Source organism: Diabrotica virgifera, chromosome 2 (assembly GCF_917563875.1).
Source record: "Diabrotica virgifera virgifera chromosome 2, PGI_DIABVI_V3a".
In the NCBI taxonomy this organism is placed as follows: Eukaryota; Metazoa; Arthropoda; class Insecta; order Coleoptera; family Chrysomelidae; genus Diabrotica; species Diabrotica virgifera.
This window is the reverse complement of record NC_065444.1, coordinates 177,288,214-177,300,509: the sequence shown is the minus strand read 5'-3', so window position 1 is coordinate 177,300,509 and position 12,296 is coordinate 177,288,214. Positions and strand designations below refer to the sequence as shown.

General features: G+C 32.9%; 1 long non-coding RNA gene across 1 annotated transcript; it reads left to right on the top strand.

Annotated features, from left to right (window-relative positions):
- The first annotated feature begins 9,515 nt into the window (after window positions 1-9,515).
- Window positions 9,516-11,641, top strand: LOC126880309 (uncharacterized). Its single transcript, XR_007696553.1, has 2 exons — window positions 9,516-11,485; window positions 11,560-11,641. It is a non-coding gene; the product is annotated as an uncharacterized LOC126880309 (long non-coding RNA).
- The last annotated feature ends 655 nt before the right edge of the window (window positions 11,642-12,296 follow it).

The window sequence follows — 12,296 nt, the reverse complement described above, 5'->3', positions numbered from 1 at the left end:
TGTAATTTTCTGTTCTTATAAATAAATTAATCTATTATACCAAAACAAAAGCAAGTTTGACATTTAATAATGCGTTAGTTCGATGGCTCTACTCGAGTTATTAGGGAGAAAAAAAAGAATGAAGGAAATTGCTCCATGGGAAGCCGAGAAAATGCATTTTGTTAACGTATACCGATTTTGAACTTTGAGGGTTACATTTTCTCCAACCTAATTTTTGATTGGAATTTTGCTATTTTTGGCAATTTTCACACGTATTATCGATAGTTTTTATTATAATAATATATGTTATGAGGATATTAAAGATATGAAAATTGGTGTGGAGAAAGAGAACAAAAATAAAAAGGTGATGATTGGAAAATTATGATCATATTGTTTATATCTTTGCCGTAAATTCCGGTCAAATTTGACCGGTTGTATCTCAGGAACCACTCGTCATAATTAAACGTTTTTTCTTTTAAAAGAAGCGCCCTGCCGCTCTCTTTCGAATACCGTTTTCACAATTTAATTTAATTTAATATTTTCCGAGATATTCTATTTGTTAAACCTAAACTACTGTTATATTCCTATTTGATAGGAGAATTAAAATTTATAATTAGAAGCAAAATTCAAATTAATATAAAAGATCTTCAATTTTCTCAACCACGGGCATGTAAATTTAGAACAACCTGTATACAACAAATTATTATATTTAGTTTTTAAGAAAGTGATTCGAAGAAGTGTACGAAACTCGGTAACAATGCGCCTAAGATAAACAAGTTGAGTGACGCGGCCCATTATAGTGTTCGCGGAAGATTCGATCATTAGCCTACGCTAAATAAGACGCAGTGAAATTGATAATAGGTCATTAAGTTTTGTAAAAAGTAGAAAGTAAGTTTAAATTGGGAAATGATTATTTTTTCTTGAAATCCATTAAACATATTTAGAAAGATTAAAAGTTGGTATTGAGGAATACGGCGAATTAAAATTTGTGGTGGAATGTTGATTTTTGAATCTGGAAGGGATATTGAGAAAGTAGGGAAATGAATGAGGATGAGAGATCAGAATGTTTTGAGCTGTGGAGAGGCGAAGTCTAGTGGTGGACGGTAGTGTACGAAGAGTGAAAACGCCGGTATAGTTCGTGAGTGTTGAGTACCCATCGGAACGAGAGGTAGGCCGAGTCGAGAGAAAAGAATCTCCTTGAGCAAAGAGTGTCCCGGTGGCTGATTGAAGTGGTTCGAAAAAGGTAGAACACAGCATCACGAGAAAAGCAGGAACGTGAGCGATACGAGGTAGTTTTCAAAGGAGAACATTACTGGAGGCCAGGACGAGTTTTTCATCGCAACCAAGGGTAGGAGGAAACGGGTTTTTGTGTGAGGACATTCGCAGTTCACCAGATAAAGGTCAGTCTCATTTGTCAAGACATGAATGTATGGGTTTTTGTATTAAATACCACATTAAAAATTGAAGAACATAATCGCTAATATCAGAAGATTTTCATCAAACTTAAATCAATTTGTTGCTAATAAATCCTAATAGTTTCATTATTAATAAAAGTTTTAAATTGGAAACCAAAAGGAAATAAGATTCCCATTTTTAAATGTTTGTATTAAATAAATATAAGATCTAACAAATATTAAGCAGTAATTGCCATTTATATAAAATAAACAAAATTTTGATTTATAATTGTAACCCATATGTGTGTATTATTTTATTTTTTTCCTATTCCGATTAGGAACCACTGAGAAATACTTAGAAGTCACGAAAGTAAGTAAGTAACTTTATAATTCGCCCTGAGATTGAAAACATATTGATATGTGATCTGGTTGATTAATTAGATTATCATTAATGCATTAATTAAATTAAATTACATATAAGAATATCATCACATATAAATAAATAAGATCTCAACAAAATGTCGTCCAACGTGGTAAGCATTGAAAAGTATTTCTAGTGGCAAATTTGAAGGATAGAAAGAGAAAAGCCGGTAGTTGGAAATTTATATGCCTGTGGTAAAAAGTGAGATACTTACAGTTGATAACATAAAAATTTAGATCTCTTTAGGTACAAATTTTACATAACTGATTTAATACTTTATTTTTACGATATTTACATTTGATATATTTATGAACAATTTATAATTTGGGTGAGAAAAAGTCGTTTGGGTAACATACTAGTAAAATTTCATATTTGGCGGGGATAGTACTTCTTGAAAACAAATGTCTGTGACAAGAAGCCAAAGCAAAGACAACAAAAAACAAAAAGAACATTCAGACCAAGAAGATATTTTAGACACGACAATCATGGCATCAGAACAGCAAGAATTATCAGAATTAGAAAAGATATTACAACTGATGCAACTCCAGTCACAAAAACTGGATGACAATCAAAGAGAAACAAAACAAGCAATGGATGAAGCAAAAAGGACAATGGATAAAAATCAGGAAGAAACATCAAAGAAAATGGATGAAACACAACAAAAAATGGATGAAACACAACAAAAATTGGATCAAAAAATGGATGAAACAAAAAGAATAATGCAAGAAAATCAGAAGGAAACAAAACAAGCCATAGAAGAGAACAACAAGAAAATGGAGGAACGCATAGAAAAGTATGAAATGAAAATTCAAGATAAAATAAAGGAGTTAACGAATGGCCAGAAAAAGGAACTAGAAAATTTGGAAAATAAGTTGGAAAATGCTATTCAAGTAGACAGAGAAGAAGTGGAAAAAAGAATCACAGAAATAGAAAAACAAGTCACCGAAAACCGGACGCAACAAAATGTAGGAGAAAGAAGAGAAATGGTTATACATAGCACAGATGACGTGAAGATAAGGTTTGGCGGGGATGTAAGAAGATTACACCCAGTGCCGTTCATAAATAGCCTGAAAAAGAAAATACAACACATCGGAAATTTCGAAACAGCAAAAGAAACTATCAGAAACCATCTCAAATATGAAGCAAGCCTATGGTTCGATAGTAAAGAAGAAGAATTCGGCAATTGGCAACAATTTGAACAAAAATTTTTGAATTATTTCTGGGGAAAAGTCCAACAATTGGAAATTAACAAGGAATTGCAAAATGGGAAATACAATGATAGGATGGGGGTATCAGAAAGGACATATGCTTTACAAATTTACAATAATGCAAAACATTTACAATATAATTACTCATCGGAACAATTAGTCGAACTGATTGCAAGACATTTCGAAGAAACGCTGGAAGACCATATCACATTGCAAAACTACAAAGACATAGATAGTCTATGCCAATTCTTACAAATAAGAGAATCACGTTTAAGAGAAAGAAAATCAAGAAGGTCGCGAGAAGATTACAGGCCCCGAGAGACACAGGATTACAGAGAGAGAAATCAAAGTAGGAGAGACTATACAAGACGAGATTTTAATCCCAGAAGGGAAAACGAAAATAGAGACAACGGAAGAGGAAATTATGAACAAAGAAATAGGCAATGGAATGAGGACAGAAATCGAGAATACCAGAATAGAAACATCACACGCTCAAATCAAGAAAACAGAAATAATGGTAGACAAAATGAACAGGGATATCGAGAAAACCGAAACAGATCCGACAGACCAAGAGAAAATAGAAGAGAGGTAAATAATACCCAGACAGAAGAATATCACGGAGAGAGAAATTATGACGAAAATATAAACAACGATGAGCAACCGGCGGTTTTTTCACGACGGCGCTCACTAAAAACAAAAAAACAAACAGGAATCTTTTGTCACCCCAAGGAGTTTATTAAATTGGCAGGAAACAACGAAAAGAAAAATGGAGTTAATTTAAAATTTGTGGATGGATTTATCAACGAGAAACCAATTAAAATTATGATAGATACTGGATCGGAAATGACATTGGTTAACAGAAAACTAATAGAAGAAGTTAACTTAACAAATTTAATTTACAAAATACCTAGGGTAAATTTAGTGGGCGCAAACAAACGGACATTGGCAACTATAAATGAAGGCATACGAGTAATGGTACGACTGGGTAAGAATATCTATGCACTACAATGTGTAATAATGCCAAATATGTCACATGACATGATAGTAGGAGTTGACGAATTGGCAGAAAAACATGTAGTGATAGATTTTAAAAATAATACGAGGAAACTAACAGAAGAAAAAGAAAAAGAACAGGACAAGGAACAGGAGAAACAAAATATGGACGAATCGCAAGGACAAAGAAGAAAAGGGAGAAAAAGTCAGAAAAAGATAAAAGAAAATGAAACCTATGGCTCCTCCAAAGAAGAGTTGAGCCCAGAAGAAGAAAAATTGAGAGTATCAAAAGCAAAAGAAACCTGGGATTCCTCAAAAGAAGAGACGAGCTCAGGAGAAGAAGAAATAAAGCTAACAAATGAAAGTGAAAAGAATATGATTGAAACAGTGGTATTTGAAGAGGAGGTATATGCAAACGAGGATGCAGAATGCACGGTAAACATATGTGAAGAGTCTGAGGAAAAAGACAGAAAATTGATATGTGGAGAAGGAAAAGAAAAAGAATTGCGGTTGATGTTAAGAAACTACGAAAATTTCATACGAACTAGAAACTACGAACATTCATTTGAGGTGAAAAACTTGGGAAACTTTCGATCAAAGACTTACCCGATTCCATAAAAGTATCGACAAGAGATTAAAGTAAGGAAATATACAGGGAGTTGGTTTTGCCTCGAGAAAATTTATTTAAAAATGCAGATAAATTTTATCGAATACAAGGCGGGGATTTGTTATATTCCTATTTGATAGGAGAATTAAAATTTATAATTAGAAGCAAAATTCAAATTAATATAAAAGATCTTCAATTTCCTCAACCACGAGCATGTAAATTTAGAGCAACCTGTATACAACAAATTATTATATTTAGTTTTTAAGAAAGTGATTCGAAGAAGTGTACGAAACTCGGTAACAATGCGCCTAAGATAAACAAGTTGAGTGACGCGGCCCATTATAGTGTTCGCGGAAGATTCGATCATTAGCCTACGCTAAATAAGACGCAGTGAAATTGATAATAGGTCATTAAGTTTTGTAAAAAGTAGAAAGTAAGTTTAAATTGGGAAATGATTATTTTTTCTTGAAATCCATTAAACATATTTAGAAAGATTAAAAGTTGGTATTGAGGAATACGGCGAATTAAAATTTGTGGTGGAATGTTGATTTTTGAATCTGGAAGGGATATTGAGAAAGTAGGGAAATGAATGAGGATGAGAGATCAGAATGTTTTGAGCTGTGGAGAGGCGAAGTCCAGTGGTGGACGGTAGTGTACGAAGAGTGAAAACGCCGGTATAGTTCCGTGAGTGTTGAGTACCCATCGGAACGAGAGGTAGGCCGAGTCGAGAGAAAAGAATCTCCTTGAGCAAAGAGTGTCCCGGTGGCTGATTGAAGTGGTTCGAAAAAGGTAGAACACAGCATCACGAGAAAAGCAGGAACGTGAGCGATACGAGGTAGTTTTCAAAGGAGAACATTACTGGAGACAGGACGAGTTTTTCATCGCAACCAAGGGTAGGAGGAAACGGGTTTTTGTGTGAGGACATTCGCAGTTCACCAGATAAAGGTCAGTCTCATTTGTCAAGACATGAATGTATGGGTTTTTGTATTAAATACCACATTAAAAATTGAAGAACATAATCGCTAATATCAGAAGATTTTCATCAAACTTAAATCAATTTGTTGCTAATACATCCTAATAGTTTCATTATTAATAAAAGTTTTAAATTGGAAACCAAAAGGAAATAAGATTCCCATTTTTAAATGTTTGTATTAAATAAATATAAGATCTAACAAATATTAAGCAGTAATTGCCATTTATATAAAATAAACAAAATTTTGATTTATAATTGTAACCCATATGTGTGTATTATTTTATTTTTTTTTCTATCCCGATTAGGAACCACTGAGAAATACTTAGAAGTCACGAAAGTAAGTAAGTAATTTTATAATTCGCCCTGAGATTGAAAACATATTGATATGTGATCTGGTTGATTAATTAGATTATCATTAATGCATTAATTAAATTAAATTACATATAAGAATATCATCACATATAAATAAATAAGATCTCAACACTACATTGAGATAGAAATTAAGAGTCTATATTATGATATTATTTCCTCTGGCAGTTCAATTAATATTTGTTGGGTTAAAGGACATTCTGGAATAGTTGGAAACGAAGAAGTCGACAAATTAGCTAAATCTGTAGCTTTAACCAAACATAACATAAACAGCATACTTCTACCAGTAACCGATATAGAAAATATCAGTAAAAACCATTGCGAATAAAATTGGCAACGTTTATACAACCAAAGTACAACGGGAAAAATTTTTGAAATTGCCAACTAATAATTCCCAATGAGAGATAGTTTAAACGTGAGTCAAATAGGTTATTTTTAAACACAATAAACAGAATCAGATCAAATCAAGCACAAACCCCAGCATACAAACACAGCATAGGTAGGTATCAATGATAACCCATATTGCGCCTGTGGTAAAATTGGAGATCTACAGCACTTCATATTGGAGTGTGGACACTACAGACAAATTATTAAAATAATGAATGAAAAGTTAACGTTAATCGTTAACGTTAAAGTATCTAAATTGTCCTTTACCTGTCAATTTAAATGAAATTATTTTTCCGAAACATAGGCAGATGTTAAAATGTCTTTACGAATGTGTAACGTCCCGTAAATTTAGATTTTAAATATTCTTGGTAAATAAAATTAAAAATTGTAAACATGTGACACAAAATTGAAAAAATGTATCCACGAATATATTATAACACCCTTTAAATTTAGATTATAAGTATGCTTGGATAATTAAATTAAAAATTGTTATTGAAATACAGAACAAAAACAAAGAGTCTGGCTAACTGGCTATGCCAAAGCCATAATAAAAAAAAAATGTTTCCAAAAAATTAGCTTTTAAAAGAAAGTAAAACTATCCTTCGTCAGACTCATTCCAATCAATAATAAGTACTCGGTCATACTCGGTCGTCGCGGTGTGATAAAAGACGAGACTAATAATAAAACACATACTATATAACGTGACAATTCGCTGACACTAGATAACCTAACTGCTACAAAATAGTCGTCGTTTTTCGGTGGTCCCGGGTCTTCAACCTTTACGGCTTCACTTAAGTGGAGACGGTCGTGGATAAAATTTAGTATTCCCGGAATTCCACAACTATATATTTGATCTTATACATCGCCAGCTGGATTGCTCCAGAGGCCAATTACAATTCAATTCCATAACCTAGCAAGAGAAAAAATAACAAGACCAACCTCGAACTCACAACATTTATTGTTTGTCACACAAAAAGAAATTGACAGGTGTTTATTCCGACAGACATCAATACGTGAAATCCGCTAATATTCCTTCAGTTACAATATTTAGGCCATTTGGCTCTAGGTTTCTTTATAAACTACTAAAATCCGCTAATATCCCCCCCCCCAGGTACAATATTTAGGCCATTGGCTCTAGTGAAATCCGTCCCTCTCCCCAAAAATTGTCAATTCACTATCTCTCCCCCTGAATACTAAAATATATTAGGTAAGAAGTTAACTGTTATTGTAAAAAACTAATAATGAATCAACCCAGGGTCGTTAGCATTGGTACCAAGGCGAGCGACGCGAAAGAAACGAATATTTAGGGCATTAATTCCTATACCTTTACACTGTCATAACTATGACTATGAGTAGTTGAAAAAAATATATAATTAACCTTTAACTACCCGCGCATCAAGTTATAACATAACTACACGCGTGGCGTACTTTATACGCCACAAGAAAATTCACTTAAAAACAGTGGATTTGTTTATTTTTTTTTTTGAAAAAATACATTTAGTGGTTTGTTATAAACCTTATTCGGCATCAAGGAATACTTAGGGTTTATTCTCAGTAAGCCAATTGGGATTTATAACTGGAATCATGGAATAACTGGATTCCATGATAAATAAAATTTCTTATAATAAATTTTTTTAAATGTGATTTTTTACAGGAAAAAAAGTATTGTTTATAAAGAAAAATATGTTTTGTACCATAATGACTAAAAAACAATTGAAATATGTACTTATATTACTACTTATATTAATATAATCGTGGCGTATATTGTCCATCACCGGAAACCACAAATAATAAACTGTAAATTACGATCTTCCCAGAACGCCGATTAAAACGAAACTAAAACCAAATTGTAAAGCACATTCCACCGATAGGTTAGAGAGATAAACAAGGTCAAAAATTACATTTTTGAATATATTTGCAGTAGAATTCTTATATCTGGCGTACAAAATACGCCAGCGCGTGTAGTTAAAGGTTAAAACCACAAATGATACTCGTCGTGCCGCTGAAGTTACTCCATCACTAGGCCTTCTTCGCCGCCTTCCATCAGAAACAAGAAAATAGACCAGCGTCCAGTACGCAAACTTCTACCATCTGGTATAAAAGAAGCTGCCAAATGCTGGTATAAAATTATTGTCCGGTACAAGAACTTTCGCCCGGTACAAGCACCCTTAAAACAATAATAAAATCCCATTACTCTGTGTCATCAAACTGTACATACTTTTTCCTACGAGCGTGCAAAAATGTCTACTTTCGCGCACGCATTTTAGTTTAGAAAGTTTCACTTTTCCGCACGCGTGTTACTTTTCCGCACGCGGTTTTTACTTTTCCGCACGCGTGTTAATTTAGATATGTTAATATGGCTTTAAAGTAATTATAATACATGCAATAAACTTATATTTAGATATTATTTACAAATTTATTTCAAATATATCTTATTGTGTTCCTGTTTTAATGAAATTAACGCGACAATTCGATGAAATAAAATTATTTTGACATAATATTCGAAAGTCAAATCGGTAGACAATAACAGTCGTTTGGAATCATCGTCATGGAAACCAAGATCGTCGTTATGCTAACTAATTATATTGAAAGTTTAGTTTTGACAACCTTGTCAAAGAATTAATTTGTGTATATATTTTCATATTAATTAAATTAATTGATTAAGATTTGGTAATTTTTTAGACTCTTAGAAAAAATATTGTTCCAAACTCTTGCAGAAAGTCTCTTTTCCGCACTCGACTGCTTCACGTCGTTCGGCAAACTGCAGTCGCGTGCGGAAAAGAATGACTTTCTGCACTTGTTAGGAAAATAACTATATACATATTTAGTAGTACTCAATTTATACTACCAAATTAGTTACCATTTTTTTAAAGTGAAATGCAAATCAATAGCTTCTGCCCAAGAAAAATTAATTCACAAGTGAATATATGCCATATTTAAACAAATGCAAAAAATACATGTGCTCATTTTTTTAAATGTTTACTGAATTTAATAAGTCCAAAAAAATGGCATCTAGTAATGTAATAAAAAAACTGCTACAGTTAGTGTAGGACAGATTGTCCGTCGAATAAGCTAACAAATATGTGATGTCCCCCCGTAAAACGGCACAATAAAAAACTGTTTAAATATTATTACTTTCCGTCTACATAGAAGCCCCAAAAATTAACCCCCTAATATATTATATTATAATAATAATTACCTTGTTCACCAAGGGCCTCCCTATAATACTTCTATCTCCATGGAAAAATAGAAAAGACAGGCAGTACTTCAGCTTCCCCAAAATGACCCCAGTTTATCCACTTATACGTGCTGCCCCATAAGAAAATATGCATCATCCAAATTCCCCATTTCTTCAGAACCTTTTAATGATAATGTAACCAAATATGGCATTCTAAACAATTACCTGAAGACTGGACAAAATCTATAATAACAACAATTCATAAAAAAGGCAGCTTCCATAAATACGACAATTATAGAACTATTTCTCTTATATCACATGCCAGTAAAGTAATGCTACATATAATCACGAGGTTATATCTTCATATATGCCACGATGTTATATCTTCATAATGCCACGATACATATAATCTCCTACGATGTTATATCTTCTCAATATTGTATTACGGAGTTGAATCCTGGACACTCACTGAAGCAATGGAGAAAAAACTTGAAGCCTTCGAGATGTGGCTATACAGCCAAATCCTAAGGATATCATGGACGGACAAGATAACCAACGAGACCGTATTACGAAGAGTGGGCACAGAAAGAGAGGTGATGTATACCATTAAAAGAAGAAAGTTAGAATATCTCGGACACATAAAGTGAAACGGCACTAAATACAGATTACTGAAGGTAATCCTTCAAGGTAGTGTATTCGGAAAGCGACGAATTGGGAGAAGAAGAATATCATGGTTAAAGAACCTGAGGAAATGGTTCTCCACAACAACAACTAATCTATTTAAAGCATCCGTTAATTAAATATTTATAGCCAGAATGATCGCCGATATTCGAAACGAATAGGCACTAAAAGAAGAAGAACATATAAACAATGAGTGACTAAAAACATTCCTTCAAAGAGAAATTCCACAAGAGCAAACTGGATTTACCAAAGGTAGAGGTACTCGAGAACACCTGTTGAATATAAGACAAATAATCGAAAAATCTACGGAATTCAATATTCCACTGTACATATGCTTTATAGATTATCGTAAGGCGTTCGACAGGGTCAAGTGAAGACACTTATGGCGAATACTAAAAAAAGTAAGCGTACCTCAACACCTTATTTCGCTTATAACTGAACTATACGAACACACTACTGGATCAGTTAAAGTTCTTGACACACTTTCAAACGAATTTCATCCAGAACGGGGTGTCAAACAGGGATATATACTGTCTCCACAGTTATTCAATATATATGGAGAGCATATTATAAGAAGAGCACTTGCAGGATGGGAAAAAGGCATCTCAATAAATGGTCATAAAATAAACAACCTACGTTTCGCAAATGACACAGACCTTCTTGCAAATAGTCAAGCAGAGCTGATTGATCTTATACGACTGGTTGAAAACGAAAGTCAAATATTTGGCCTGCAATTAAACATATCAAAGGCAAAGATCATGATAGTGGATAGACTACATAACAATCATCCACACATAACCACAATTGATCGGTTTGAAGTTGTGAGCTCATACTTATATCTGGGATCATTAATTAATCACAAACACAGGGTAACTACAAGAAGAAATAAAAAGTATATGTGATCTAGCAAAAGTCGCCACAGCAAAAATGACCACAATATGGAAGGACTGTCAAATTTCAAGAGCGGTAAAAATGAGGTTGATCAACTGCTTAATATTCCCAATACTGACCTACGGATGCAAGGTCATAGATAGGGGTTAGGTTATCTCATAACTATGTGGGCAGAAGCGAGAGGGAGGGGAATGTCTACGTCACTCGTACGACAAAGTCAAGTTTGACAGTTGTTTGTGGTTATATTTCCGTATATTTTTGTGGAATTTTCTTATAATATCGTTTATTTGTTTAATATTTGTTGAGTTTTTAAGCATATAAGGACAATATTACTATAATTACTTATTTGGGTCCTATACAAAGGCAGTAATGACTTGTGAAGTGTGTTTTCGTAACCGTGTAAAGTTAGTTTAAAAATTATAATATTACACATAATAATATGTAGTTTTGTATGTTATAATAATAAAACATTTTTTAGATGAGTGGTGGTAACATTTGTAGCATAGCTATATGTAAAAGCAACTCCAAAATTCCTGAACCAGATGGAAACAAAATAATGTTTTTGGACATTTCCCAAATACCTTAACATTATCAAACAATAATGGATAATAAAATGTTACAAGATAAATGCGCCTCTAAACATAAGAAAATAGGTAGCAAACATTTCCTCGTGCCTGAATATATTAATATTATGTTACGTCTTTTTTATATTTTAACCTAATAATAAATTATTTATATTATTCGTTCTTTTGTTGTTGCATACCACCAAAAATTATAAAAGTGCTGCACATTCCACGAAAAACATAATAAGTAAGTACCTACATATTAGTATTTTTGATTTTAAACTTTTTCTTCTATTTGTTTGGATTTTTGTGCTAATTAAATTGTTTTCTCCATTTAAAACACACATAATAAGTGTTAAATGAATTCTAGTTTTTTGTTAGCAGACTATTGATTTTTAAGGGAAAAATTGATATAATTACCAATATAAGAACCCTTAATATACCTATACCCAAGAAAATCTCAAAATATATTGCAAAACTTAAGTTTTTGAACCTTTTATTAGCATTGACTCTTATGACAATTTTAAAATTGTCGTACGGATGACGTATTCCCGCCTTTAAAAAGCCAGCCTTTGATTGGTCTACAGTTATGAGACAACCTACGCCCTAATCTATTAAACTTGCTACGGATGTGAATCTTGGACCCTGAGAA